This window comes from Passer domesticus, chromosome 4, assembly GCF_036417665.1.
Source record: "Passer domesticus isolate bPasDom1 chromosome 4, bPasDom1.hap1, whole genome shotgun sequence".
Classification (NCBI taxonomy): domain Eukaryota; kingdom Metazoa; phylum Chordata; class Aves; order Passeriformes; family Passeridae; genus Passer; species Passer domesticus.
Genome location: NC_087477.1, coordinates 21,279,535 through 21,303,576, shown reverse-complemented (window position 1 = coordinate 21,303,576; position 24,042 = coordinate 21,279,535). Strand labels below are relative to the sequence as shown.

The window sequence follows — 24,042 nt, the reverse complement described above, 5'->3', positions numbered from 1 at the left end:
TAACATGAATAATGTGGGTCAGACTGATGGTCCCTTGGTTAAGATGCGATATAGGGGTTTCCTCAAGCCAGGTCTTATAAGGTTTTGGAGACCTATATCATACCCAAGATAGCTCAGCTACTTTAGAAGGCATAAAATCAGCAGGATAGCTTCTGTGGTGGTGATGGAAACAGAAAAGTTTTAGTAAAAGGCAAAATAACAAAATTCCTTACAGACAAAAACTGAGCCAGGTGCAAGAAGCTCTTGCTCCTGGTAAAAACACCCCACAAAAGCAATTTGTTTCTTTGTTCTCTTATTTTTCTAGTAAATTGCTTAGGTGGGACTTTTTGGCTCCAGTCCAATTGGCTATCCTTAAGTTTGAGGTGAAGTCCTCCAGGTCCGATGAGATGTCTTTTTAGTTAATTGAGAAGAGAAACTTCTGGACATTTTTTCCTTTTTAAGGAGACAAAGGACAGTTTTGTCACTCCATCAACAGGGGCCACATTCCTACAAAGATGATAACAGGAAGACTAGCAGATCCTGGGAAATTGCACACCATTCTATTTTCTGGAACACATATGACTTTGCTTGAAGTAACATTATAATGAAGAAAATAAGTTACATCCTTCTTAAACCTCCCAATTATTTTTTAGGTAACATTCACAGAGATAACTGCTCAAACCATGACTCCTGAAGGACTTTAGTATCTAGTTCCACAGGAAAACTCAGAATATCAAAAGTGAAGAAATGCATGTATAAATTTTTTCTCTTGGATACCATGCTCTGATCAAAACCTTTTTGCTGTAAGATCATGACATTTAAAACTACTTTCCTGGGCCCCTCTTAATGAACTTCTAGCTCAGTAGACTCCTTCCCAACAGCAGAAAGGTGGGAATTTCCAACAAAAAGCCCCCCTGTGCATAACTAGATAACATGGTTGTGCCATTAATTTAAAGCATTCACTGGGTCATGATTTTCCCAGCACAAGGTGCTGGTTTTGTATGAAATTATGCTATCTTTTAAAAAAACCCCAAAAAACAAAACTAGATATCAACTAAGAGTAGCATATAGCCCCAGAAGTAACTTTTACAAGCAGAAGGTACACAGAGACAAAATCTATGTTACTGGACAGTTCATTTCTCCCAAAGGCTGGTTCCATCTTCTGATCCTACTCTTACTTTATAATGAGATAGGTTTGGGGCATGTATCATGCCTAAGCCTCATTTTCTGTCTGCAGCTGGAAAAGAAATTAAGCATGTGTTTCAAGTGGGAACTGTGCATGCTGTAGCATAGACTGAGTTTTGGTTATTTCACTACGATCAGATGTCTATAATACACTAAGTGGTCTGATCTATGTCCAAAATAAAAACATTATATTATATATTATATATGTACACATGCACATTCAAGTAATTTGTTTTGAAATTGCTATTAATTACAACTGAAATTCTAGCATCCATAAATCTGTTATAAGCCAGCTAGTTTTAAGCTCACAAATATTAATCTTTTCAACACATTAAATACACAGCAGTGACAAGAAGTCCTGTTATTAATAACTAATTAATTTCAAGCGGTACAAACAAAAAATATGTCTATTTTAATTGAATTCTTCATGATATACCCCTCAGCATGATCTCTGGATTTGTAGTTTGGTAGGAATATGGCAGTTCTTGACTCTGAGCACAGAAGTGAGAGATCCCACTCTGTCCCCACTTGTGGTAGGAAGTCATTTACACAAATCACTTTGCTGGGAGCAAAAAGGAAGAGGGCGGAAGAGGAATGAAATTATTTAGCCATTGTGATCCTCAGAAGAATTAAGAGACTTAATTGTTTCAAATCAAATCCTAACTCAAGTTTTCCTCAGAAATTCACTTTAAGTAATTTTGAATAGCGACACTGCAAGCTGATTTCTGCAGAACTTAGACCTAAGTAAATAACCACGTTTTCTTAAATTTGAATTGTATTAAATGTTCCAGAATTCAAGTGCTAGCTTCTTTTTCATTATTTTTAAATGACAATAGATTTCATTTCTATGTTGAAGTAGAATGTCAAATGTCTTACATATACACTTCTGAAAAAGTAAGCAGGATAACAGGAGGGTCATATGGACTAAAAATAGTCACAAGACACTAAGCATTAGACATAAGTAGGAAAATATAATGGTTACAGTGGGCGCCAAGCTTTTAAACCGAGATTGAACATCTATCCCTAATTTTTTATGCCACAGAGAACTGAATTCATTGTATATCTGCAGTTGCTTGTGATATACTTGTAAGTATTTAAACTTGCAAGTTTAACCAGCTGTTTTAATTTCAGTTCTGTTTCACAGTATTGTTTCTATTTAGTCAAGCTGATGCTCCGCATTTCTGAAAATAAAATCAATATTTTGATGCCTCAGTGTAGACTGGAGCAACTTTTGAGTGACAAATTTCATTTCATATTACCACTTCATCCCATATCTCTATGTGGATTTCCTACAAAGAATGCTTTGGAAGCATTGCAGCACTAATGTCCAAGTTTCACTGAGTCAATGTAGGACTTCATTTACGACTAATTTCTATATGTGTTGGCAGCTCACTCTCATAAGCTACACAGCAGATCTCTATAAACGTCATCTTCTAGGTTAAGAGGCAGTAATGTGCTACTTCATCCTCTTTTAACTTTGCCTTTTCACGAAGATGACATTATTTCTCATTTGTGACACACCCATTGTGTGATATTCATAGAGGGGTAGGGTCTTTATCATAGTATTTTTGTATCTTTGTGTTCCAGTCACTCATGGTAAAAACAGCCATACAGAACAATACAACATGAGAGAGCAATTTACCTGAGATTAGAAGTTTGGAAAAGGTCATAAAGACTAAATACAAAGGCTGTGTCAGGCCTTGGAAAGAAAGAAAGCAAGTAGTGTTTATCTTACCTTCATGTGGCAAGCAAACAGTTCATAGAACTTCAACTTGGCTTTTTGAAACATCATATTTTTTTAATTACAACAGTGGAGGAGTTAAGTAGCTACTCATTCTTTTTTTAATAAGTCCTTCAGACTGAGAGGAAAAGCCTTCCTAAGCCTGCAGCACAACACTGCTCGAAGCAAGGCTGTACCTGAATTAGCAAACCAGCCCTAACTCCCATTGATGGGACATGGCATGGAGGGAATAGGAGTCTGTTCCTAGTATGTCTTAGAGAAAAGGATAATGAGAAAATAAACACATTAAAGTAAAACATTTAAATTTATCAATATAGCCCAGGATTTTAATTTTTTTCTTATTTGATACATTATATTATATTAATTATATTTATTATTGTTTTGTATTGCATTCTATTCTATTCTATTCTATTCTATTCTATTCTATTCTATTCTATTCTATTCTATTCTATTCTTATTTATATTTATAATACAAGTGCCAAAAATTTACACTTGTATTATAAAATATGATGTAAAATATAAAATGCTGTGTGGGGTTTGCATGGCAAGACTTTTGCACCTGGAGGAGTGCTATAGGGGTGGCTTCTGTGAGATGCTGCCAGAAGCCTTCCCCATGTCTGATGGAGCCAGTGTCAGCTGGCCCCAAGTCAGAACTGTCCTTGTGGTACACTCAAGAGATAACTCATTTGAAAATATATTAATAGTTAGGTATTACTGTCCTTGAATGATGGTGCACTGCGTCCTTAGATTTTAATTTACTCACCTTTTTTTAACCTTGTGCTTCATTAGGCATCTGTAATAATTACCAATAGTAATGTCCAGATCCTCTCATCAGAAGATAAACATGATTCAAGCAGACCCAAGTGTTCATAAATAGTTTTATGTCTTATAACCTGAGGTTAAAACAAAAATCTCCCTCTCACATTTGACTGGGCCCAATTTTACCAAATACAAAATGGTCCAATCAGAGGCTATGGTATTGCAATTGCAAGAGTTTTTTCAGTGTTTAAAGTTTTCAGCTTTTTTTTTAGTAAGTAGATGCTTCTGGCACACCAAATGAAAGGGAAAGAACAGGGGAGAATTTCCTTATTTAGGTTACAGCCATTACAAGGAAAGCTATCAACTCCTAGAGGCGTTTGTCATTTTGGAACCACATTTGTGTTTCTAAAATAAGTTTTACAGTATTTATTGCAAAATATTTGTAGTATAGATATTTCAATTCTAATTCAGTATTTAAATACTTAAATAAGCAAGTGAATTATAAGCCAGCTTTCTGCCAACTGCAGAAAATGTTTATTTCTTCTCTAAAATAGTATTATCAGTTTTTTCAAACACTTTTCATAAAATAGAATGCTTCAGTGAGTCAAATAATTTTCAATATTTAGAGAAATGAGCAATATAACTCAAATAAACCTTCACAACTCATTTACAAACATATATTATACCATTATCCTCAATATTTACTTCCATTCTGCCTTTATGTGTTCTAATATTGTTTGGGTTTTTTTTCCTGAAACTGCTTTCAGTAAAGGATTTTTCCTTATGTTTCTACAACAGCAAGCTAACTGAACTGAGTTCGTACAAATCTAGAAGTTGTTCTCTGGTTTTCCTACCTCATGTACATCACTTTACATTCAGACCCTGTTTTCCTGTGCAGTTTCAAAAAGAGCTCTTTTAAATTGCAGTTGTCTTCCCTGGGCTTGGTTCTCCTTGATTCCTTCACTGGACCACTCTACACATGTGATCTGTCTTCTTGAACACTCACACACCCTGATTTTCCTGTTGTTTTTATCTGAAGTCAATTACTACTGCACAAGGGTATGTGTATAAATATATATGTGTATATATGTGTGTGTATATTTATATATATACTTGTAGGAAATGTCTTCTGGTTGGTTGGCTTGCTTCAGAGTATTTCTCAAATTTGTCATGATCATTTAAAGTTCTAGGTCTTCAGACATTTCATCACTGAGTTCAGTCAGAGTAAGTTTAGGCCTAGCATCAGCCATCCCTGGTCTTCAGTTTTTGCCTTTTTTTCTAACAATCTCTGATAATTGTTTACCTTTACTAGCAAAATAGCATTTTATCAATCAATTCTAATGTATTTACCTATTTTAATATATGTATTTATAGATAGGTTTAATTTTTATTCATTAGTTAATTTGAAAATATGTTTTGGTTTTTCATGTATTTCTCACAACTCCTACTGTTGTTTATTTTATTTTCCTGTCTGTTGGCTACAGTGAGTTAGATTTTTGAAGGCTCTTTTCTCAGTTGCATTGCTTGAAATTTGCTACTTAGCTATGTAAGTTTTTCTTATTCTCATTTTTTTTCAGTAGCACAACAACTCCTGAGACACTACTACTGTTTCCTTAAGTAGGAGAAATGCCAGTAGAAGAAAGGAGTTTGTTTTTCCCTAGGGCTTTCCTATGAGCTCCCTCATTTCCTTAAATCCGTCTTTCTCAAGTTTATCATCACTCCAGAGCTTTTGTGTACATAACTTTCACATGATATGGATTGTAATAACATTGTGATCATCATTGTTTTGCAGTGCTGCCAGCACTACAGTTTAAATGAACATCTATGTTCTACTTTTATGAGTGCAAGAGGTATTTACACCACCCAGCTCTAGACAGTCAACCCAGTTCAGATGCAATTTCCCCAGCTTCCCTACATTGTCAATAAAGACAAAAAAGCACACCTGCAGGAGGTGATTCAGGGAAAAATACCAATTGTCAGAAGCTGAAGTGTGCATCCCATGTGAAGTAAAATATTCTGGCTCCCATTTAACTCACCTGGCTTGCTGCTTTGGGCTTTGCATGGTGTACGTAGCCCTCGAGAGTGATGATCTGCTTCCTCTGAGTGTGTTCACATTCCATGGAGCTAGTAGGGAAATAGGCATTCCTCATGCAGCTAGAAGGGAAGAAAAATGTTATCTGTTCTAATTAGATGACATTAAATAATAATGTTCTAATTTTAATTAGGCTGTCTCTTGAAAAAAAAGCAATTTGTCTGAGTAACATCTTTATATTTTCACATAGTCTTCATAATGACGAGATAAAACCTTGTGTTGTCTGGGAGTCAAACTATAGTCAAGTGCTTCTGAAAAGGAACAAAGTTTCATTGAATGGCGTATTTTCCCTCCACAATTGTCAGAAAACCTACAATATACACCAAGAGATTTGAAACTAACCTGTCAAGTAAGAATTTTTAAACATTAAAACATATATATACACATTTAAAGTCTCCTTGTCTGTTTGTTTTAGAGACTCCAAGGCTTAAATATCAAGGGGAACTAGCATTTGTGTCAACTGCAGTTGTGTGAGCTGTATGCCCTACAATAAAACAGCTCTGCAGCTAATGTTCCTATCACTGAGGCACCATGGCTATCCATTACTATCCAAAGACAGATGTGTAAGTTTTGGCTCCTAAAAACTGAATGAAGGAAATTAATGGGACACTAATCTCCTGGTATCTCATGGGTAAAGATAAAGTGAATAAGATTTTTAAATACTACAGAATTTGTTTCCTCTGCAAATGCCTTGCAAAACGTTAGAAATAAATCCTCAGTTTCATCATGGTTTGACTTTTGGGAGCATCACAATGACAGAATGAAAAGAACCTTGTCTTGGAACCCTGGGACAGCAAAAGCATCTATTCATCTGTGACCAAACTCCCGTCTGCAGACACAAGCTTCAGGGAACAGGTATTTCATCAGCTACTCATTGATGACAATTATGTGATATTTACAATTTCAAAACAATGCAGATAGAGCTCTCTCGCTATAAAACTTTAACGAGCAGCATGTTTTGTTGGGAGTGTCATAAAACTTTCATCAAAGTTCAAAATATTCCCAAGAAAACAGCTCTGTCTTTGACAAGAAGATCAGAAATTTTCAGTTTAGATCAAACACTGTGAAGAGGAAGAGAAATGTCGTCTGTTATAATTATTAGGATACGATAATTATACTTTTACAAGCTCAGAAAATTTTTAAAAAGCAACTCAGTAAACATTGCAAAATCTAGTATTAAGATTAGCTTTTATAGTTTTCCTTATAAGGAAGGTGAACAAAGTCATAGTAGCTAAAACCAAACAACAGTGATAGGAAAGAGAATGTTGATTTAAAATGTTTTTATCATTATTCAGAGAGGCTACTCTGAAAAACTGGCCACTAGGGAAAATGAAATAAAATAAAATACAAAAAATAAAATAAATTATTTCTTTACTTCATTCTGGAACAGCTCCTTTTTTCTCACTAAGTAAAATTCCTTTTTTTTCCTCCATAGTTGATGTTATAGGTAATTTTACAGAAGCAGAAGGTACAAAGTTTATTGGACTTCACAGAAGTTCTTCATTGTTAAATTGCAGCTTCCCTACCCAGTGGTTCCATGAATAATCCAATAATCAACCTTATGACCTTTGAGGCATTAAGAATTAAAACAAATCAAGGCAGAAAAAAGAGCTAAGTATTACAGTGTGACAAAAGTTAGGACATAGTTAAAGAAAAGGTGGAAAACTCCCCCAACAATAGAAGAGAGGGTAGGTGAAAGAAAGAAACATTCTACAGAATCACACGTATATTCATAAAAAGAACATTAGTTCCTTTCAGTACAACACACAGGCTAACAATAATTCCACAAACCATCTTTGTGGACAAATCACAACAATAGGGCTTGTCCTTTGTTTCTGCTCTGCTTTTCTGTGGCATGTTCCAGCACAGGCCATAAGGAGAGCGTTGCCTGCACTCTGTCATCCATCCCTGGCCATGTTTTCCGCACTTTTTGTTGCCTCCATAACGCAGATCAGGGTGCTCTGCCCATCTATGGCTATCCTCACCCAAACCCTGAAATTTTAACTAAACTGTTGAAGTCTTAGCCTCTTTTGCAGCAGCTCTTGATTCCCGAATTTTTATACAGTTGGCATTAGCCTGCCCAAGGATTGAAATGGAAATAATGGTGATAGCCTCCCCCGTTTCTCTAAAACACACCTCCTGCTTCTTCTTTCCTTGGAGAGAGCAGTCTATACACCATGGTTATGTCAGCCTCTTGAACAGCAGGTAGAAAGGTTCAAACTTGGTAATAGAGGCCTAGATCCCCAGGCCTTTAATTGAAAATATCCCTCAAACTAAGCCAAGCAATGGTAACAACACTTCCCTTCCATTTTAAAAGAAAATACAGACCTGACCCTAGGTTTCAAATGCACAGCAGCAACTCCAGGTTTCTCTCCAGTCACCTACTTTAGGTGCTAAAATCCAGTTACGAATCATACTTTTTGGGTAAATCCTTAGTTATTTAGTCTACATGAAGACAATATTACTCTTTCAGTAGCAAGGTGGTATCCAGTACTGTTCAGAGCTGCAGATGTTACCCTAAAAGCCCCCAGATGCCATTAAAATTCTGGGGTTAGGTACTCATATATCCAAACCAGGCTACTTCTTAGCATGCCTAAAAGTCAAGGAATATTGCTGTCAGAACTGAAGCTATCAATGAGGTTCAATAATTTCAGGAAGGACCTTTGGCAATTAGCCAAACTCCTGGTTCTTGGCAATTTGCAAGTAAAAACTGAGACCTGTCTTCCTAAATGTGGAAATGAGGTGAAATTTGGAGAGGCTTAAATTCTTGCTATGCATCTCTATGCATTATGTATTGACCAGTGGACATAGTTTCAGACTCACTGGAATTTACTGCTAGAAATTAAGATTTATTGCTCATCTCATTCACGTCCAGGGTATCTCAGTATATGCTAGCTCTGGTCTCTGGATCAGATCCTTTTAAAAGCAATTGCTAAACTGGAAGTGAAACAAGATCTAGATTTTGGTTTTAGCTACTAGCCCTGCTCTCCAGTTTGCCTTTACATTCTTGAGAGCCATGAGTCACGTATTCAAAATTACTTTCCATCCCAAATGGCTAGGTAGTGAAATTATAAAATGCTGTTTGAGCTGCAAAGTAATCAAAGCAGGTCTTACTTTCCCATTCTGACTCAGGAGGGAAGAGGAATAGGTGTCACTGTGCTGCAGCCATAAGATCCCCAAATTCACCTCATGTTCACATCCCCAGCATGGGAACTGCAGAATGGGTGCTGTAGGAGGAGGATTGTTCATTTTCAAACCATTTAATTTCATCATTGTTTCAGTGTAGATGATTGGAACATTTTTCTATCTGGTAAGTAGATACAGATATTCCACAACACAACTTTAGTTGGCCTGCCTCTTCAGTCTTTCCTTGCAATTGTCTCACTTCTCTTCCTCTGTCAGAGCTGTATTTTTAACAGCTCATTCCTTTTCACTTGTGTTTGTATATCACAGACCTGCATTTATTCACTGTGTATTCATGTAAATATTATGTTCAAAATACCTGGGTTAACAGAAAAAGGCAAGCAATGTAAATATTTACCTCATTATATATATTCGGCACACAAATTAAAGTAACCAAAGTTTTCTGAATGGTGTTGGGGACTTGAATAAAACAAATGGGCAGGATAGCAACAGTGCAAGGTTTTCAATAAAAATAGTAGGGATCATTGAGTTAAAGACTTGCAGAAAACTACTCATTAAACTAAGAGAGATAAAAATGGATTCATTTAATTATGCACTTGGGTATATAAAAATGCTTAATACAAAGAAGTTAAGTTATGCTAGTTAAAAGTTTATCTCCCTTTCCAGAGATCTCCATGCTTTCACACAACAAAGACATTGACACAGATGCTGGAAATATACTTGGCTAAATAATAAAAATAATGTATTCATGAGTAAATTATTCAGAGATTGACAGGAAAAATGTTGAATAAATTATTCACTGAATATTATTTAATAATCTAGAGAGCTGGTCAAATAATAGAAATATGTATTTCAGATAATTTATTCAAAGAGTAATGTCAAAATCCTTTGGCTAGAATTTTCTTAGTCCATTAGGAATAAATAATTTGACAAGTTATTGACTATAGCTCATTTCTGTATTAAAATAAAATTCAGCAGGAATGCAGCTAAGCAGAAAGATACATAATTGACAATAAAGTGTCATCATCCTGATGATGAAAATCTTTTATAGTGCATGCAAACACAACCTGTGTTTAAGAATTGCTTCAAACAGTGCTCACATACCGCGTAGGCTCATACTTCTGGGAGGGTTTAAGATATGTAAGTCTGTGTTAACAAGTGTTATCAGGCAGCACAGTGGGACTGGGTAGAATCCTGCCAGCCAGCAGTGTGGGACTGGACAGGTTACCTATCCTTTCCTTTTAAAAGATTGTGATTCATTTTCCTCAATGTCAGTAAATCAGTTAACTTTGATATCAGAGAGCAAAAGCAAGTAGCATCTTTCTGCATGTGTTTTAGCTTAGGTTTCAAGGATTTGTGCTCAAACAGCCGAAGTGAGTAAAGGAAATAGACTTCTTTTTACACCTTCACAAAGGCATTTCATAACAGAAGTTTTTTTCCTAGGAGCAAATCAGTGAAGAAGGGGAAAGGCCATGGTTTGTGTGGGGAGCGCTCACAATGCTGCTGCCACCCCAAGGTATACCCAAAAGGCACTTAGGAGTTTGTTTTTTTCTGAGTGCTTTTCTTGTGGGAATGTGAATCAGCACTATATCCTGTGCAGTGCTGTTATATGAAGCCACAGATGAACTTTGAAGAATAGACAATTGAAAAATGACGTGTTTTCTTCATCAAAAACTCTCCTCATCCTAAGGAAGCCAGCTGAACATCTTCAGGAAAGGGTAGTCTGCCTCCTCCACACTAAATGCACATAATTTTCCATTTTCCTCAATTCGCGTGGCCAGGAAAGCTCAGATAGTGAGTATTTTTCTGTTAAATATCCTATGCATTCTCTTTCTGACATACTGGACATTAAATACATTTATAAAGACTGCAAGTTCTTGATATTGAAGAACTGGCAGAATGGATTGAGAAACTCTGTGTGTAAAAAAGTAAAATACAATGCAAAAGTTAATTATCTTTTGTCACTACAAAAAGGCACCTGGCAGAAGGATCCTCTTCACAGGTGAAATGGAAAGCAGGAGTTTTGCGAAAAATTTACACCCAGAATTAAATCTCATGCAGATGTTACCTGCACTGCTGCTGGCAATATGTTTTAGTATGTACATTTTCCTTCAACTTCCACCCGTCCTCTCAGGGACAATCCTGTATTCCCAACTACTACTACTGTACTCGCTCTATTTGACATCCATCTTCATAAATTCATCACTTCAGACTCCTGCACAGATAATCTTCTTCCAGTCATGGTTACTTTCTTTTCCATTTCAAATTTTGAGGTGGGAGAGAGAGAAGATGCATTTCACAGTGTAGCTGTACACTTCATTAACAATAACATGCTAAAATCTATCAGGCTTCAATTAGTCAGCTCCATGTGTTTAGCCAGCCTGACACCCGAAGATGTCTCTGATACTCTCTTGGTATTGTTATGTCTTCTCTTTTTCATCAGTTCATTAATATAGTTACCATATATGGTTTCCAACCATTTTGTATAGGGAGATTGTGAAAGTGTCTGTAATACTGGCAATTACAGAAATAGATGCAGTTAAAACAATTTTGATGCTTGTTGTTCTGTAACACATAACTCACCCTTCTCCTGTCAGAATGGAATTTACAGTACATGTCATGAAGGCTTACATAATATTTACTTTGCAGCATCTGCTTGAAGAATGAAAAAGCCAAGCTGACCCTGAAAACATGGTGAATGTAAATGAGAAAGAATCAAACTCCTCATCCACTCCACTGGTTTTAGATGGAAAACAATTTTTCCCCATGTTCTTAATGATCTTGAACTGAAAAGGGTGATGGACTGCAGTATTGTGCATTCATTTATGTGGATCATCCAACTCTTTCTTTATATCTGTTATCAGCTGTCTGATCCACTGTGTGCAAACATCCAAACATTAAAGGCTCATACCATCTCAAGTGTATTAATCTCATTCAGGTTTTAATCATCTTAGCTTCAAGTCCACATAGAAAACTAAATCATTAGTACTGAAACATGACACATGAAATTGCCTTATTATACATTTGCAAATGCATAAAGAAATATTTTTAACATAAACACAATCACTGTCTTATGCCAGTGAGCTGAGAGGCTCTAAGGAAGGATTGATTGTTCCATGTTTAAGCTACTTATAGTTTTCTTGTTTCTTCTCTCAAATTTTATGAACTTTAAGAGAAAAATAGTAAAGGTCATCAATAACCTTTGTTGTTAAATAAACAACAAAGTAAATCCTTTCATAACCTTGAGTAGATTAAGAAGATATCTCAAAATGTATTTATTATACATGCAACTGGAGAATGGCATTGACTTTTGTGTGGATAATTATTGATAGTTTTGGGGTTTTTTATAGATAAGACCTAAGGCTGTTCCTGGAAGAATATAATTAATGATATTAATTCTCTCCCTATTCTCTAATTTCCCTTTCAACAAAAGCTAATGCTTTCTCTAATTTTTTACCCTTAATAAAGCTATTTCCATAACAACCTTTTCCTCCAGGTTAACTAATAATTTACCATTTAGCCACCAAATTAGAAACTTTGCTAAGGTCAGAGTAGGTCAGAATAAGATCAGAATAAGTGACATCTACAACACCTTACTTAGTAAACCAGCCACCATATTTTATAAACTGATGGAGAATTTTATCTCACTTTACTGTAAAAAGCTGTAAAGTTTTGCATACTTTTGAGGTCAAGCTTAAAAGTCTTCATCTGACTGGACTATGCTTTCTCCTTCCTGTAAATAAAGAAATTAGTTATTTTTATTAAAAATTCCAGTTATGTATATTTTTATGTTGTAGTTGTCTGGATGTTTGAATATGATTTATAATTGTGCTGAATACTGTTGCCTACTGTTTTTCAATTAGCTATTTTCCATTAACTATTTTAGCAAATTGCCAGGATTATTGTCCTACTGGAAACATTTCTGCTTTAGCCAGTACATAAATTATCTTTGACTTCCTTCTCATTCATACAAAGGCTTTAGTGCTTCTTTCCTCATTTTTTTTACATGCTAATTTGATAATTTGGGGTTTTAGCAGTTTTTAATTTCTCTCTGGGGTCAGCTGTTCTGGCTGTGTCCCCTCCCAGCTTCTTGTGCATCCCTAGGAACTCCCTGTCAGAGGCAGCTCAAAAAGTAAAACATCTTGATGTTGTGCAAATACTGTACAACAATAGCCAAAAAATCCTTATTGCCAGCACTGGTTTGGTCACAATAAAAGCAAAAAGGGCCAAATAAACTAAAGTAATAATTAAGTTTGACCAAAAAAAAAAAAAAAAAAAAAAAAAACTGAGGAAAAGCTAATCACATCTCTTATAACTAGTGAGAATTCTGGGTAAAAATAAGTTTGGTCTTTCTCTTTGTCCTAAGTAATATTTGAATCTTCATAACCACATTACTGACAGTAATGCATAGCTCTTTTGAAAATTTATTTTTATTTATGCATATGCACACATACACAAAGAGATTATAATACTAAATTTGGAAAGATGCTGAAAAGCTTTCCAAAGAATCTTTGACATTTTTGAAATTTATAAAGAATTTGGGCATTACTTCATCTGTTCCAAGAGGATCTCTTGTAAATGTAGTGCACTGGGAATTCAGAGACAATAGTTTTTATTTTGTCTGCTAACAAGAGAACTTCAAGACGCTCAGGTAGAGGTTATTAAGTCTGCATAATTTTGTACAAATTTCCATTTACAGACTCTTGCTAAACAAGGTACATGTGGTACCATGGCTGGGATCCTCTGGCACTGTGCATGAGGTGAGTGCCTGACCATGCTTCTTTTTGGGGCATATCCCGGGCATTAGACCCTGGGCTTGAGCAGAAAGCACCACTGGGTCTCCAGTCCAAGGAATACACAGACTTGGAAGGAAAGGGAGAAAAACAGGAATGAAAAAGCATCATGTAAACCCAGATATCGCAGTGATTGAAAGCCAATTTCAATCCTCAATTTCTCTTTCCTCCTGAAACTGTGATGTTTTAAACAGTCTTTAAAAAATAAGACAATACAGGGATGCCATAATAAGGATGAAGCCTAAGTAACAGCTCCAAATGGATACTAAAAAGCTATGTAGGCATCGATGTGAAAAAAATAAAGATGCTTTGATGTGTGTCATCTTTTCATTTTAGCAATTAAAATGGCTTTTGAAGCTCTCTGGCATTTAATTTAAGCCCATAGAGTATAAAATTATGCCGTCCCTTGCAGATAGTCCCATATTTAGCACAAACAAGGTCATAAAGATCAACAGACTTAGAAAAAATGGTAATTTGAGTTTTCAAATGTATAAACTTAATTCCCTTTATTTAGGAGCTTGCCAAAACTATAACATATGAGTGGGTTTTTTCGGTTTTTTTGGTGTGTTGTTGTTTTTTTTTCTTTTAGCTGCAAAACAGGGGGTGCTTGCTGTTTGTTAACATCTTTTTACATAAACACAGCTCTGAGATGGAGAAGCTCTTTTTTACCTGTGTAAAAACATGAACAGGAATCCTATATTCTGTCCTGAAAGACCTTTGTTTAATATTCTGTTTGAAAGATTATCCAGCAGAAACATTTTCTTATTTTAAAAAAAGTGGTATTCCAGACTTCCTAATAATTATTCTGACATCTCTGCACTTAAATGACATCTGCTTATATGTCTTAAATATGTGACAACTCAGAATGAATGATATTAAATTTTTCATTCAAGCATGACAATTTAGAGGAGCTTAACAGAAAGGATCTTGAATGATATAAAAACCCTTTAGACTGTGTTATGAAATTACACCAGTAATTACACTGTGGGTATGTTGTGAAGTAGCAAATGCAATTATTGCAATTGTACATGATAATCTTGAGAAACATTTACCAATAAAACTTTCAAGATGCAGGTTTCAGAAAAGGTGCTAGATGTAATAATGATCCAAGTGCTGGATGCAGTTTGACCACAAGAGTGTTAGTGGGGTCTGTGGGATTTCACAGAATAACTGATGTTATTCTAACATTTCCTTTCTATGGAAAGATTGGTGTTGTAAAATGCATTGCAAACCAAAAATGAGTCTTTGCGTCTTTGCTATAATACAGAGTGAGATTTGCAACAGAAGAAAAGAATATCATCAAAGTGTACTATTGTAAAATCTCACACCCACATACACAAATTAAAACAAACTTCACTTCCTAACTACTTTACTCAACAGTGTTGCATTTTACCAGTCATAGCAGCATTGTACTAAATCAGATTTGGCTAACAGGTGCTCTCCAGGCTGTGGACAATTACATAACAAAAATGTATTACAGTGCTCACTCTTGGGAGTAAAGACTTTTGCTATAATAGTGAAATGCACTATAGGAAGTGGAATTTTAAATGGACTTCAACAGAACTGGTGTCTTGAATGCTTGGTGATACATCAGGGGTAGTGCCACAGAAGAAAGCCTCACAGGAAGAAGGTAATTTATGTATTAGAAACACTTATGCTTTCCATTGCATATATTTGCAACAATAAATCAAATGGACAACATGTTTCCTCTTTGTATTTGCAATAAGCATTTCTAGCTGTTAACACTGTGGATTTTTTTTTCATTATGTAGTTTCATTATCCACTCATACTTCTGAAAAATGAGAAAATGGAGGAACACACAGAGCTGGCAGATTTAAATGGCTCTTAGAGAAGTACTTCAACATCAAAAATGATCAAGAGCAAATTGTTTACGCAACCTTTGCTTTCAGCACCTTCCCTAACAAATAGTACTAGCAAATGAATCATGTTAAACCACTTAAATGCAATTCTGGAAAGGAGGGGAAGAATTTCCTTACAAATTCATATGTTATTAATAACTACCTTTTTAGCCAAGTTATCGTGTTAAGGAACATAGAATTTACATTCTGTTTTTAAACCAAGTGTTATAAATGAGTAAAGCTGTATTTTCAGGAGATCAGTAGTATTATTTTCATTCCTCAGATTTATTCTCTTTAACAAGAATTTTAAATACTTAACATTTCTTTAAACAATGTCTTAGGCCACTTTTAAAAATACCCAAAATTTCTTTAACTAAAGTGATTCATTTTAGCAAGCATAATCACATTTTCCCTGCTTTTCAATAATGTCATACTTTGTACCTGACTGCATTAAACCTTAACATTGCATTGATCTTAAAAATTAAGTCTTGTGTCAAAAGGTGATTAAAAATATCTTCTCAGTAGATCTGAGTGAAATATCTCCTTTGTTGAATTGTTGCTATAGCTAAGATCTAGTCTACGATGTCCTTTTCTAATCCTCTGCTTATTGCATGCACCTTATGCCATTTTTCTCCATAATGAAATCCTACTGTGTCCTTTGTGTTGCATTCACTGGCAGTCCTGCACTTCCTCTAATGCTTATCTTTTGGATTAGTCTGTGAGAACTGTGGGGGTTCTCAGTATTTCCCTTTGTGTCCTGCAAGTTACCTCAGGAATTCTGATGTATGTAATTGATGATAACAAAGACATTTACTCCCATATTTCTGCTTGTGTTGTAACAGCATAAATAAACTAATAATAATATTTGTAAATATTAAGTAATGTTGTATTTTACTTTATTGAAGGTGCTTCAGAAATTACCATTTATGTCCAATGGTAGATAAATTATTGGCAAGCACTAACCAAGACTAAAGACAGCTTTGGGTGGTACAGAAGAAATACAATATCTGATTTTTAGAAATGTAAATTAAAAGTCAGATAGGTAAAATGGGTTGTATAAGAAAATCAGCAGTGCTAACCCTTTATCCAGCCTCTCACACCACAATGCAAACAACATATCAGAAATCCTCAAACTTTGAAACATGTCCTACCTCTCAATAAGGAATTTGCGAGTAGAAATATTTATGTTTCTTTTCAGACATTTGGCATTTGAAGTGTACTGTCAGTTTAAGGAATTGAACAACAACACAAAAAGTAAAACGAGTAATGGCAAGTAGAAACAAGGCAGAACACCAACCCAAAATGACAGTCCCCTCAGCTCAGCACAGCACAGCACAGCTTTTGGTGTACTCTCACTCCTGGTAGACAGATTTTAACTAGGCCTGTTTAAAAGCTCTTTCATTAGAAACCATAATTTAAATATATTTTCAATTATGTGCAGAGAATTCTTGCCTCTTTCCCCAAAACCTGATAATTTTTCTACATTTTTCTCATATTCTTGGATTTCTAATAAGCTCCACCACCTTGGGGCTCTCCATTCATGACTCACATGTAGCAGAAAAATCCACCCATCAACCACAATTATCATTTACAACTCACTTTAATCTGGGATTCGCTCAGGCACTCAGCAGCTCCAGTTACACCAAGAGCAGCTTCTCACTTCAGCTGATGTTTTGGCAAGTGCAGTCTCTGAAATGGCATAAGCATAATTTTTGAGGCAAGATTTGAATAAGTTTTGCCTGTAAATAACCCAAAGGGTCATCTTGATTTATGAACTATTTATCACCCATGTAAGGGTTTGCAGTATTCCCACTATTTTTTGATTAGCTAATGAGAGGCAAATTAAAAATAAATTGCTCAGTGTGCTTCAGGACTCTTGCTTTGTGAAATTTACTTGCTTTACTTTATTGCCTGGATAAGAATCTCAGTGCATCATTTTATAAGGAAAACCCAATTTTAAATTCCGTGTCTGCTGGGTAGGTGGCAACACAGATGTTGTGACTGCAGTACAGATTTAGCAGTTTGTTTTTCTAATCTATACAGGATATTTTAAAGATAGCACTTGTGGCAATAAAAAAACAGATTAACTTCATTGAACTGGGCTGATTTGCAACAATAGAAAGACCTCTCCAGTCTTTTGGAAAGGAGTGAACCAATGGTTACTAGAACATTTTAAGCACAAATTTTTAGAAACAAGAAGAAAAACACCCCAGCATTATGAAAAACAATGTTCCAGAATTTTATGTACTTTTTTGCCTTCTTATTACTTTGGTTTTTTTACCATTTCTCTATTCATTCCCTTTACTCACAAATTTCAATTCCTTATCTGTATTTAATGCTTACCGTAATAAAAAAGTAATTTTGAGAAGAGAATAAAGACAGAAAACGTCAAAATTGCAGAAAAGTGAAAACAATGTCAGAAAAGAAACTGTTATAGAGTTTTAATTACATTTTCTCTCTGCTGCTTTTTCTATAATGCTTTGAATCTTCTTGTTACAGCTGCATATTTTTTCTAATGAAGTATTGGCTGTCTTAACATTATTAAGTATTGAATATGCTTTTCATTTTTACTTCCTATGTTTCATTCACACACATGCCAAAAATCTTACCAGTTATAGCACAAACTAAGAAAGGTTACTGCAGTGGATGGGGACACTCCTTTGCAGCCCCAACGAGTTTCTGGAAAAGGAAAAGTCATAATGCAGCTGGAAATCTTCCTGCCTCCCAGAAACCAACTACTACTACAGCAGCATACCTCAGCAGAATTTTTTTTTACCAAACAGCCAATGCTGACTTACACTAATTAAAAAAATGCCTGAGGAATATCTAATTTTCATTAATAATATTAGGCAGTGTTGGAGGGAAGTTTTCTGGCCTTCCCCATTTTCCCTTGCAGCCTTAAGATTGTCTGATTCAAGAGCTGCCTCTGAAGGAAGCATGGAATCTCTCTGTTTTGTTGTTCTCTCTGTTGTTGTTTTATGTTGTAGTCATAATTTATCGCTACAACAATTTCACAACATTCTACAGAAATATATATTCACTTTAATATTTTGATAATTATTCTCCAGACTTTGAGATTATAATATTTACCATGCATTACCATACAGAAATTATCGTAATTTTTGTATTTACCCACATTTACTCAATATCTGCTTTCTCTACTAGAAAGAGTTTTCACTTATTTTGTCATGAAAATCTCACTCATGATTTATTCATTCATCTTTAAATCATAAATCACAACTGTATGTCAGTCTTTTTATATGTTCAGGTTCCTTTTGACATTTTAAGCCAATCTATGTTTGACAGCAATAGGTCTAACATGATTCATAATGAAAATATCTGAAAACTTTAAAACATTTACCACTTGGTAATAACTTCATCTGAAGTACATACATCATTTAAAAATTCAACTACTGGGAAATTTGCAGGTCTGACTGTTCTCCTAAGAGTCATGTGTCTCAGAAAACCCCAGCAAAGTTCCAAATAAGCCCCAGAATTTCATTAGGAATCTACCTGGGACTGAAAGAAGACGGACTGCTCTTACTCTTAATCTGAGTTAAATATGTGCACGAGGATACCACATCAATTAATTCTACCTGACTCAAGGGTCACCAGTTCCCTACTTGTGATCCAGAAAATCACCCATTATGCACTGTACTCCTCTTCTGGAGCTAAAGCTCAACATCAGATGGCACCTAAATGGCACACAGTGGTCTGCATTCTAAAAATAGAAAATTAAATTTTCGTTTGAAGAAAGATGATTACAAAAATAATCTTTGAATGGAGTCAAATCCATATCAAATGACTTTAAAAGTTATCAGAATCAAAACATGTCTGAACAATGTCTACACTAAATTTTGGAAAAAAAAATTAGAAGGAAAACCAAAGTATTAACATTGCCAACATGAAGAAACTTCCAAAATATGCTTGAAAAGTTAAAGCCTATAGATGAAAGTCATTAAAGGGTCATTGCAACTGTTCTCTTCGTACTGTCATCAGGAGGAGGAATGATTGAGCATGAACAGGCAATAGTGGTGCTTTTTTGTCTGCTGTCTTCTGTGTGTTGTAAAATCCATGTGTATTCATGAGAATACATATTAAAATACATTTCTCAATAGTAAAATCTAATATTGATAAAGGAATAAATAAATAAATAAATCAGTCCAGTAATGGTTGTCATTTTACAGATGTCTTCCAGTTCCACTATATAAACCTCAGAAGACAGGCTATGCAGAATGTCTTGAGAGCTTCAATTTACTATGTTAATACTTTACATGTCTTCCAGAGAAAGGAACCTTCCTGTTTCCAATGGTTAAAATCTAATAGTCAGGTCAGGTTTCACAGCAGAGAAGAAGCAGCAGCCTCTTAAGTACGCATGACTATCACCATAAAAGTTAAGTATAAGTTAAAATCAATATCAAGAATTACACATGGAAGCAAATGAAGCACTGGGAGTAAATTAAGTTTATAGAGTTCTAATTTAATGTTCCCCATGCAATAAGCTCTGCAGAAAGTACTTTAGGGCCCAGCGTGGAGGTGACAAAGATACAACAGATTTTAGTGAAGTCTATATTCAAGACAAATGACCAAAACTCCCTGGAGACTCCACGATGAATGTCTGGGCACTTGGCTGCTACTGCTGTTTGTCAGATAGACACAGAGATCCCTGAAAGGGCGATGGAGAGAGATAAACATTGCTCTCACCCTTTTATGCAACAATAATGGACATAATCTTTCACGACCTGATCGGTAAAATCAATATGTCAGAAATATTTTCACACAGGATTCATAAAAAATGTTTTTTTCAAAGCTGCAGGAAACATTTCTTGTCTGCATCAGGCTGTTGCCTTCTAAGGAGTTTGGTCTCATGATCTACAGCTTTGGGCCAGCACCTGCCACAGGGTCAAGCCTTTCCTGTCTCTCCAGACATATTCCACAGAGGAAAAACAAAATACAGAAGATGAAATTACTTTTTGTTCATTTTCTTTACCAGGATTACAAAGAGAGCATCTGGCCCAGACGAATCCCTTTATAGGTAAGCTGGAAAAAGCCCATACAAATCTTACCAATATTGTTTAAAATTATGTTCCCATGTGTGGGTTCTTAGATGGTTTCTACATGAAAAGTAGCACACATGAAATCTGACTCCCACCAGTTTGTTTTCCTTTTTAAGCAAAACAAAACAAAAACCAAACTCCAGATGACAGCTAGTAACTAGAATTTCTGGTAACAAAAAGCCTAAGGAATTCAGGAACATCAGTTTTCCAGGAAATCATAATTAGCATGCCATCAACATATTATGTATGTTAGAGTGAGCAATTCCATACAATGTTGGCATTTCAGTTTCTGTGAGGTGCAGGGGGAATAAAGATAGGGTTGTTTTGATCTTGCTGCTGTTGAATTTCTACTGTCTGCCTTCATCAGCCTTTCTTTCTACAGAGGAACTAATGAAAAAGAACAGAAACCCTTTCCTGGATTGTATATGATTCTCCATTTATTTCTGGAGTTTAGGGACAAGCCATGGGATGAAATTTCTGTCACATCCAAATACCAGGCTTTGAAGGGCTGTTTCAATTGAACAGAGTGTCATATGGTTTTGTTTTTTTGGTTTTATTTTCTAACTTGTTTTGTGTGTGTATGTGTGTGCATGCCCCAATACATAAAATGAAAATATAGGAGCAAAACACAATATTCTAAAGGCTGATTTTTATTCAATTTGTCATGTAATCTAAATATGTCATTTAACTGCCAAGGAAAAAACCTAAATCTTACTGAAGTCTGTGCTCTTTACCCTGGATGCTGGAGGCACGTGCAAGGTGTTCTCTCAGTGTGAGCACATGAGGCATTTCAGTCATTAAAAAACACACCATCAGCATGATTAAGTTGTTGCATTAGAAGCTTCAAAAGCCCTTCTGTTTCAAATTGTTAATAACATACTAGGGATTGGAGGCACTCTGAAAAGCAATTCACAGAAAGTCAAACAGCCTGGATAATGGTGAAGAGGAAGCTAACACATAAATAAATTACTTGGGCAGGCAAAAAACAAATTCACAGAGAGAGGTGGTAGCATATTGTCAGAAGACAGCTTCAGGCAAAATAGGTGAAAATCACAAAGAAAAGACGTGAAGCACAGAAAAGGAAACAAAATTGCAGAGGAGTAGCAAAAGCACAGGCCTAATAGTTATTCTGACTAGGACAAGTTGACAGCATGCCAAAAGAATTAGGATCTAATCAATCTGTGGGGCTCAAGACTGTTTGGAAGAAGGAGAATCAAATAAATGGAATATTTGAAAAAAAGGCAAAGGAACAAACCGATTTTGAAGGGAATATTATGTTCCTGTCAAAAGTCTCTTGACAGAGAAAGGGTGAGACAGACAATTTCTATGGCTGGGTCATCATCGCCTACTGATGCACAGGTAAGGTTACCACCATGTTTAAGACAACTTATTGAAGATAAAAGACAGTGTTTTTCCATCTACAGCAAGCAGGCTAAATGATCCATGGATACACAGGTAACTCTGCAGGAAAATGCACATGATTTTGTAAAATATGTGTCACCATTTTAAATGACAGGAAGTTGGAAAAGTGTATTGGCTCCATAGTATTGAAAACTACAATGGAGTTTTGCTTCCCAGTATATCTACATAGTTTTCTACTCTTTTTTTAATGTTAAATTCTCCTGAAACCATCAAAGAAAAAAAAAATTGTCTTTAATTATCTTCATTAGTTGCTCTCATTCAACCTTGAATCCACTGCCCGCTTCAAAATTACCTGATTTTTCTCTTTGGAAACGAGTCTCAATCCTTTAAAATAGCCCAAGAGTAATTGCAAAAGCAATTACTTTGAGACGTGCATAACCTCTGGAAAGGAATGCTATCATTAATGGGCAAGTCAGGGCCCACAACTGAGAACAGTTATTGGTCATGACACAAAATAAGCCCAGAGTCATCTAAGACACTGAGACAGGGTAACATAGGAATAGCCTGTATTCAGACTCTGAAGATCATGCTACTTTCATTAGGGTGTTTAACCGTAAATCCAAATTTACATACCCAGATTCTTTACTAAAATGTAAAACCACCTCCAGGTTAGAGGTTACTTTGATCATGTCTGTTTTGAAACTAAATGATCAAAACACTTAAGACACATTAATTATTTCCTATAGCATATACCTTTCATAACATCTCAGACATTACTCTGTGATAAAATTAAATAAAAAATAACATTTTAAAAACTACAACAAAAGAATGTTAGCAGTAAATAAAGTACCTGGCTGCTGTAACCACACAGTCCAGCAGCACATAATATCTGTATCTAGAAATGGGCCATAAGGCAAGATGGAGATGGGGAAGAGGCATAGACACTTTATACCCATAAACAACTCATCCATGATTCCCTAAGGAAATGCAGCCAGCCCTGAGCTGGAAAAAATCTGGTTTTAGGGGCAACAAAGAGAATGAAGAACTAGTATCTAACAAAAATACAAGGCAATATGTGTAGCAAAGTCAAAAGTTACATGGAGCTTCAGATCAAGGAAGAAAGAAGAAGGTGTAAAAGTACATTAAAAAACATTAAAATTACCCTGAATGGATGCTGGAGGGAAAAAGAAGAAACTGATGACATAAACAACCCAGTATTCCTCCATATGCTACCCTCACTGACAGCACCACCAGGAATCCCCTGACCTCGGGCTCCAGGGAAAGGAAGAAAAGGGATCACAGCAGCAGAAAAGGGGTTAGAAACAAAGAAATATGCATCCAAATTCCTCACTGTATTATCATACTTTGTCTGGACTAGGAATAATTAAACTCTCATTATTTCAACAGTGCTAACAATAAATTCATGGCCTTACCTACCACACACATTTTGAAAGCAACATTGCATAAGTGACACAAAATTCATATCTAAAGTTACTTTTCATTTAATTAAAACTGATCACCTTCAATGTAGTCCCTCTACAAACAATGTAGTCCCTCTGCTAAACTTCCAGAACAACCCTGTGGATTTGTAGTTGTGTCATAAGTACCGGAAGGAAACCTGTGGTAAGATTGTTCATCTCTCTGAGAAAGGTTATGGTCACCAGGTGATGCAGCTGCCTTGTCTGGGAGGAGAAGGAATGACTTGTTAAGGTGAAAAATTTTCATCAGTTTACCTATCCTTTTGTTAGCTATAATGAAAGTATGAATTTCCAAAAAAGACTGTTCCTTGACAATATAAGGAAGTGTAAGCAAATACTTATATTTTTAAAATGAGAACACTCATGTTTTTAATCTTAAATGTGCTGCTGAAGAGTTGTCTAAGCTGTAGATGTAATTCATGCCTGAAAGTAGAGTGGTTTGAATGGAAAGTGCTGGGGTGCCAACTGTAAGGCAAAAAGAAATCCTAATTTTTCTTAGAAAGGATTTGGCGGGGGGGGGAAGAAGAGACTAGTTTCAAGTCTTGGCTTGATTTTTGTTTATTTACTTGTGTTTGGTTTTGTTTTTTCTCTAA

General features: G+C 35.5%; 1 long non-coding RNA gene across 3 annotated transcripts; it reads left to right on the top strand.

Moving 5' to 3' along the window:
* Nucleotides 1-6,562: 6,562 nt before the first annotated feature.
* Nucleotides 6,563-23,593, top strand: LOC135299932 (uncharacterized). 3 transcript variants are annotated; one of them, XR_010361774.1, is made up of 6 exons: nucleotides 6,563-6,611; nucleotides 8,889-9,066; nucleotides 10,344-10,416; nucleotides 13,600-13,660; nucleotides 20,546-20,587; nucleotides 23,543-23,593. It is a non-coding gene; the product is annotated as an uncharacterized LOC135299932 (long non-coding RNA). The 3 variants fall into 3 exon arrangements; XR_010361772.1 differs by lacking the exons at nucleotides 20,546-20,587; nucleotides 23,543-23,593 and adding an exon at nucleotides 15,226-15,321; XR_010361773.1 differs by lacking the exons at nucleotides 10,344-10,416; nucleotides 20,546-20,587; nucleotides 23,543-23,593 and adding an exon at nucleotides 15,226-15,321.
* The last annotated feature ends 449 nt before the right edge of the window (nucleotides 23,594-24,042 follow it).